Here is a 7,348-nt window from a genome sequence, read left to right as displayed (position 1 = left end):
ATACTTTGCTAGGAGATAGTTGATTGATAGCTACAAGAACTTAAGCGGGTTTCACGGCTAGTGTTTTGAAATATGTAAACTCTAATTTCACTATTTGAGAGAGTGATTCATCGTTTGAAGGCGGAGAAGTGGGGAAAGACGTATGAAAATCCAGTGGCGTACACTTACTTTTATTTCAACGTTAATTATATTATATTGTTTAAATATTGTTCAAAATAGGCCACAATATATTTATTTGCAGGTTTTCACTGAATTTTCCATCTCTATATCCAAAGACCGTTTTCAAAGATATAAATTATAGTTATATTTATTTTATTTGTTTATTATTATATATTTATATAATCTTATATTATTTTTTTTTTCTTAAGTTTAAAAACGGTCTCTGGAATAGAGATCAAAACGTCAGTAAAATAAACATTTCAATCAAATATATTGTTACTTATTCCCTACATTATTTCTAAATATACAGAACGGCAAGCAAAAAGCCATAGAAAAATAAATATTACTATCACTTGTGTATTTGAAAACAATCTCTTTATGTAGAGATCGAAACATCAGTAAATTAAACCTATAAATAAATATTTTGTGGCTAATTCCCTATAGTCTCCTAAAAATACAGAATGCCACAAACAAAAAGCTATAAAAAACAAGTAATTTTGCAGAAAGCTTACTGATGCCAGTCGGCTGTCGCGGAAGTTACGCTAAAACTTTTTTTGACGTGACCCGTCTTTAAAGAGTTACACAATAAAATTTTTTTAAAACAAATTTTAAGACAGTTTCCACACCACCCCAAAGGTATGTCTTGTGGCGGGTTACTTTTTTTTAAATGGGTGTTCGCCAAGAGCCACATTGTCCCATTAAATAAAATGAACAAAACACTTAAACAGTATAAAACAAAACAAAACAAAATCCTATAAAACAAAATAAAATTCTATAAAAACAAAATAAAAATAATTTTTGATGTAACAAAACATTGTACTATTCTATTTAAACACAAACACTATACACACTTACTATGTTCTTCTCGTTTTTTTTTGTTTTTGGTTTTTTTATGCTGGTGTTCCTACTAAACTATTAGAAAATATTATTCGCTATCTAAATCTGAAGATGCTGCTATCGCTGTCATTATCTTCACCTGGTATAATTATAATTGGCTCTAGTAAAACTTCGAGATGTGTGTCAAGTTTCCACAAACGATGTTCTTCTTTAATTATGTGGCCTATACATTTAGCCCATTTCTATGAAGTTACATGGAGGATTGCTTGAATTAAAAGTTCCTTAACTTCGTTTAAGTTCAACGTTTTGTTATTGGGTGCTACTTCTTCTTTCACTTGCGCCCAGATAAGTTCAATGGGATTAGGTTCGCAATGATAAGGTGGTAGACATAGAACTTTGACACCATAATCTTATGCAGTTTCATCCACAGCATATTTAAGATATTTACTTTTCCTTAACCGTGCAAAGTCAAGTAGCTTAATTTTGAGCATTGATTCTTTGTATGCAATCCCCTTTTCTGTAAGCCATTCTTGAATTCTCCCTTTCCGCTATGCCGTCGTCGGTAATTGTTCTAGTCTGCGGCTATGATATGGCGCATTGTCCATAACAACCACATACCCAGATTCCAATTTTGGTAAAAATCTCTTAAACCAGCGCTCAAATACTTCGGAAGTCATTTCTTCATGATAATCACCTGTTTTTTTTTTCGACTCAAATTGAAGTAAACCATCATCAAGGAACTCTGTATCACTTCCTATATGGGTAATGATTAAACGCCGTCCCTTTTTGATGGAGCTTTTAATCCTGTAGACCAGCCTTCTATAAATGCTTCGCGTTTACTTTTGACATTTAAATATTGCCAAACTTTTCCAACTGTATGACCTTCGTTAATCCAGGTTTCATCCAAATAATATATTTTGCGTCCAGTGCTGCGAATTTTTCGTATTTTTTCTAAATATTTTCTTCTCCACAGAATAATTTCATTTTTTTCTAATAGCATACTTTTTCTGTTACGTTTTACATATCGAAAGTTCATTTCGCGCATGGTCCTGATTAAGACTCTACGAGATATCTTGGGTAAGGAGTCTTCGTTTTCGAGCTCTTGAGAAATACTTTTTAGTGTTGTAATGTCACTCCAAAAATTAAATGAATGAATTTTTAGACGTATAATATTCCTTGACCCGTTATCCAAAACAATGCTTTTCCTACCTCTAGTTTTACCTATTTCTTGCTTTTTATTTTCCGATGTATTTTTAAGTACACGATAAATACAGCTAACGGATACTTTTGTTAAACTGCTACAAATGTCGACGGCTTGGCTAACATTTAATGCCATTTTTCTGCCGACAATTCCTTCATAAACGTTTTGTATCAATACTTTCTCTTCGGACGTTAACATTTTCCGTCTCTTTTGCGGTTTTTTATTTTTGGAATCAACATCAGAATTTTACTGTGTTTTCTTGGAACAACTCGGTTTTTCGTCCATTGTATTTCAATTATCACAGAATTTAACTAAAAATTTACTATAAAACGACAAACTATAACACTCTTGTTAACAATAACACGCTTTATCAATACTACAATACAGTATTGGTAAAACAGTATTGACAAGAATAAGTTTACAAACTTATCACATAAAATATACTCATAAAATGCAACACATGCACTACCCATAGAAACGCCAATGTAAATGAACCATCGGTTATGTCTTGATGGGCATTTCTTCGGCGAAAAATAATAAAAACTAGTTTTACATGTCTGGGTCGGAATTAATTCCAATTCGGAGTTTCCTCGCTAATTTCAACGTTGTCAAACGATTGAAAAATAATGTTTTAAAATATCGATTTTTATTTTACAAATTTAAATATGTAATGAAACGGAACACATAAATAAAATTTATTTCATTACAATTTCGTGTTTAATTTTTACTATTGAAAAAATCATGTTTTTTGGTATTTTTATGACGGTAATAATCGCTGCGTGGAAGAATACAGGTTTTGTATAACCATAATTACTACTTGTGAACAAGAATTGGCTACACTGTACGACAACTTCTGGTCAAGTCTTCTATAGAGAAGCACAAATAAATATAATACTTTATATATTCTGTAATTTCTTATGAGGAAACGCAAATTGCAATTGAGAAAACGGATAGTTTTCGAGGGCCGCTGTGTACATTTCAATTTGAGGATATTCGGCGTTAAAACTATGAAATCACTCTTCTAAATTGAGGATTTCTACTATAGTACATTATTTTATGGGCGATTGTGTGAAATTATTTATTTTTGACGTTCGTCTTTAGCACTTCCAAAGGCGAAGTGCTTGCTGATAATTATATTCACTTCGGTTAAAACCATTGCCGCAATAGATGAAAGACTAAGTGAAATGAATGAACGAATAAATGCAAAGGTAATTGACGAAAGCAATGGTGAAGGCTGAGTGAATTCTTTATCTGATCATTAATTTTAAGATGTGGATGTGTGGATTTTTGCTTATATGAGGAGATATGTATTGGAATGCAAATTTTAGATGCCCCATACCTCTTTTACACCTTTAGCATCGTCTATTTTGCCTTGCTATCTATAGAAGGCACAGATTAAAGCAATAATCTAAATTTTGGTTTTGTCGATAGAAATCTACATTTCTACTTTGGTGATGTTAATATATATTTCCAACCAAAAATTATAAAAATAAAGCTGTCACAAAGTAACGATTTTGGAACCAAATTTAAATGAAAATAATAAAAAAAAATTCGTACTAAAAATTAATAAAAATCGCGTATTGAATATTTGTGAGTAGTAAGTGGTTAGAAAATGTGATGATGTGAAACCTTCATGATTTGCAATTGACGAAATTTTGTGTAAAAATTCTTGACTACTAGTACATTGTAGTAACTAGCAGTCGACATTCTATTTTCATTCTATTTTATTTTTAAAGTACTTCAAATGCTCTAAGACTACGAGCCCTCGTAACCACACGGGTCTTTTTAGTCAAGTAAAAGTAGCACAGCGTACGCCAAATTTACATTATGCCACAGGAATGGTGATAAAGCATATGGCTTTAAATTAAAAATGTGTTATTTACGATTGGGATCCGGTATGCTTGACAGTTGCCGAATGCCAAGCCGAAAATAATGTGAACAAATTGCAGCTCAAAGATGAACAACCAACACAACTCAAGAAGAAGATTTGGAGGACAAGGAGAAAAGAAGGGCAGAGAGAGAAGACAATCTTTTCTTCAAAATAATCAAAGGAAGAGAATTATTTTTAATAACACCAACATTAGCAGAGAGAATCATGGAAAATTTACATAGCAACAATGGACATATTGGAGCTCGGAAAGTGTGGTTAGTTTTCCGAGAACATTATATTTGTAGACAAGATTACCATATAGCGACAAAGATAACAAAAAGATGCAGCACATGCCAAAAATATAAAAAATATAAAAGAAGAAACTACAAAAATGAAAATATTTAAAAACATCGTTGTTGAGCGATTTAATTAAAACGTCAAAAAAACGTCAAACAACTGTCAAAGTGTATAGACGCATTTCAAAGTTTCTCCTTAAAATTTAAATATTTAAATGATTATTCTTAAAGTCTGAACGAGTAAATAGTGAATAGTGGTAAAATCAAAATCCTATTCCATTTCAATTTAAGCAGCCGACGAGTAAAGACCGATATGTGACAATTTCACCGAAACATTTTAACTTAAATGGTTCAAAAGTGCATTGGTAAATTTGACTTTCCAGTGGCGTAAAAAAAATTAAGGTAACTGTTATTTTTAATCCTTTTATCCACAGAGTCCCACTAGGACATCTGTTGCATTGATAATAAAAATTTATGTGTAGTGGTTTTGGTATCCAGAACCGCTCACTAAAATGACCTCAACTACTACTCAAATGACCTCACAAAATATCACGATCAATAATACCAAGTCTTATGTTGCTGCCACTTTATCTAAACCTCCACCTTCTACGTTTCCTCATAAAAATCAAGCCATTATCTTACATACAATTCCTAATGTCGTTCTATTTGAGTACATAAAAGCTATAGGAGACATCGTTACCCCAAAAAATATCATCTTTGCGTCTCGAATCTCAAATAACCGCATTTGTATTTATTTAAACTCTGTTAAACTAATCGACGATCTTCTCAGTGCCCACCAAAGTATCATTATTAACTCAACAGTTGTTACTATCCGAAGACTTATAACACCTGCTAAGCGTATTCTTATATCAAATGTATCTCCCACGATACCTCACAGCACTATCGAAGAAGCTTTAAAAGATATCGGTTTACAGATAGTATCTCCTGTATCATTCGTGAAATGTGGCTCGCTAGGTGATGAATATGCACATATAATGAGCTTCCGAAGAGTGGCGTACGTTATTCCGGATAAAAAAAACTTTTCAGTCCAGACCTCTCTTTTAATAACTCATGACTACACATCATATCAAATATTTGTGTCTACTGACAAATTACAATGTTTTTTATGTAAACAAGATGGTCATACTGCTGAAACTTGTACCAATGAACCAATTTCTGTAGCCCAATCCGAACTTCCCTCTCCCACTACCTCCGTATCCATACCCACAAATACAACGATACCCGAATGCACTCCCAATCAAATCAATGCACCATCCACATCTTACTCCGAAACTACAACTAATGTGGCAAAAAGCATCCCCTTAGTTACACAGTTAGCATCACCTCCCGTACAGAGACATAAACGGGCTATATCCAGTGACAGAAATGCTGGCACCCCTTCTCAACTTTCTCCAGTTCCTACTCCAGAACCAACTATCAATCAAATGCCTCCCCCCTTATCTGTAAAATCTACCACTAATTCTTTTAGCCAGCCGCAAAAGAAAAAAAGTAAAATAATTGAAACAAAAGAACATAAATTGACACCCATTTCTTATAATGCAGTCCAAGCCATTTATAAAAATAATTTATCCGAACTAACTCTTACTGAAAACCAATTTATAGCTTTCCTAGAAATTACCTACGGCATACCGGGCCCACTTAGAGAAGCTCTCAATTTCACTTCCAATATCCAGCGATTGCTTAATGATTTATCTATTCTTCATTCGCAATCAAAAGAGATCCTTTAAAAACCGAATAACAAGACTGCAAAAAAAATTAAAAGACAGCTTAATCCTGAAGACTCCGACAATTTAAGTGCATCATCCTATTACCTATCTGACGATGAAACTAACGCTCCTATTTCTCAATGCTCTCAACAATCCTTACAGTAGTCCCACACTTATCACATTTAAACATTACATTCAAAATAATTCAATGGAATTGCGATGGTTTCTTTCCTCGCATAGAAAGAATCCAGCAATTAACTACCGAAGAACAACCTGAAATCACATGCTTACAAGAAACTAACTCAAAAATTACTAAATTTCCTAAACTAAACAATTTTGAAGGATATCATTATATTCGAGCTGACTGTAACAGAGCCAGTGGTGAAACTTCAATTTTTATTTCCAGTAAACTATTTTCTTCGCACCTTCCTCTCACCACCGAACTTGAGGCTATCGCCATAACCACTTGGTGTCCTAATAAGATTACTATTTGTAGCGTATACATTCCACCCAATCACTCTCTAAAGGAAATAGAACTCCTTGACCTCATTTATCAGCTCCCTTTTCCCTACATTCTTGTAGGCGATTTCAACGCTCACAACCCTATGTGGGGTTCCAATAGCACGTCAAACAAAGGTAAAACTATTGAAAACGTAATTAATTGTACAGATTCCTGTCTACTAAATACAGGCTCTAGTAAACACTTTAATTTATCATCAGTCACATTTTCTTCTATAGATCTTAGCTTTAGTGATCCAAAATCCGCACCTTTACTAAATTGGAAAGTCGCTGATGATCTTTACGATAGCAATTATTACCCCATATTTATATCCACTGATATCCCCAACTCTAAACAAACTATATCCAGAAGCTACTGGCAACTCAAAAATGCCGACTGGCTAAGCTACACTACCAAAACAGATACCACCTTACCTTTTCTCACACTATCCAACAATATTGACAATTTATCATTAGTCACAAACACGATACTCTCAGCTGCCAATTTACATATTGGCAAAAATTCTGTTTCACACAAACATAAAAGGGTTCCGTGGTGGAATAATTCTTGCAAAATCTCCGTAGAACAACATAAGGAGGCACTTAGAGATTATCGGAAAAATAAAACACCAGAAAATCTCACAGAATTAAAAAAAGCTAGAGCCAGGTCGCGATTTATTATAAAACAAAGTAAAAAATCGTCATGGCGAAACTATGTATCTTCTATCAATGAAAATACCAGTCCTACTAATCTTTGGAA

This window comes from Diabrotica undecimpunctata, chromosome 7, assembly GCF_040954645.1.
Source record: "Diabrotica undecimpunctata isolate CICGRU chromosome 7, icDiaUnde3, whole genome shotgun sequence".
Classification (NCBI taxonomy): Eukaryota; Metazoa; Arthropoda; class Insecta; order Coleoptera; family Chrysomelidae; genus Diabrotica; species Diabrotica undecimpunctata.
Note: the sequence above shows the minus strand (reverse complement) of the source record.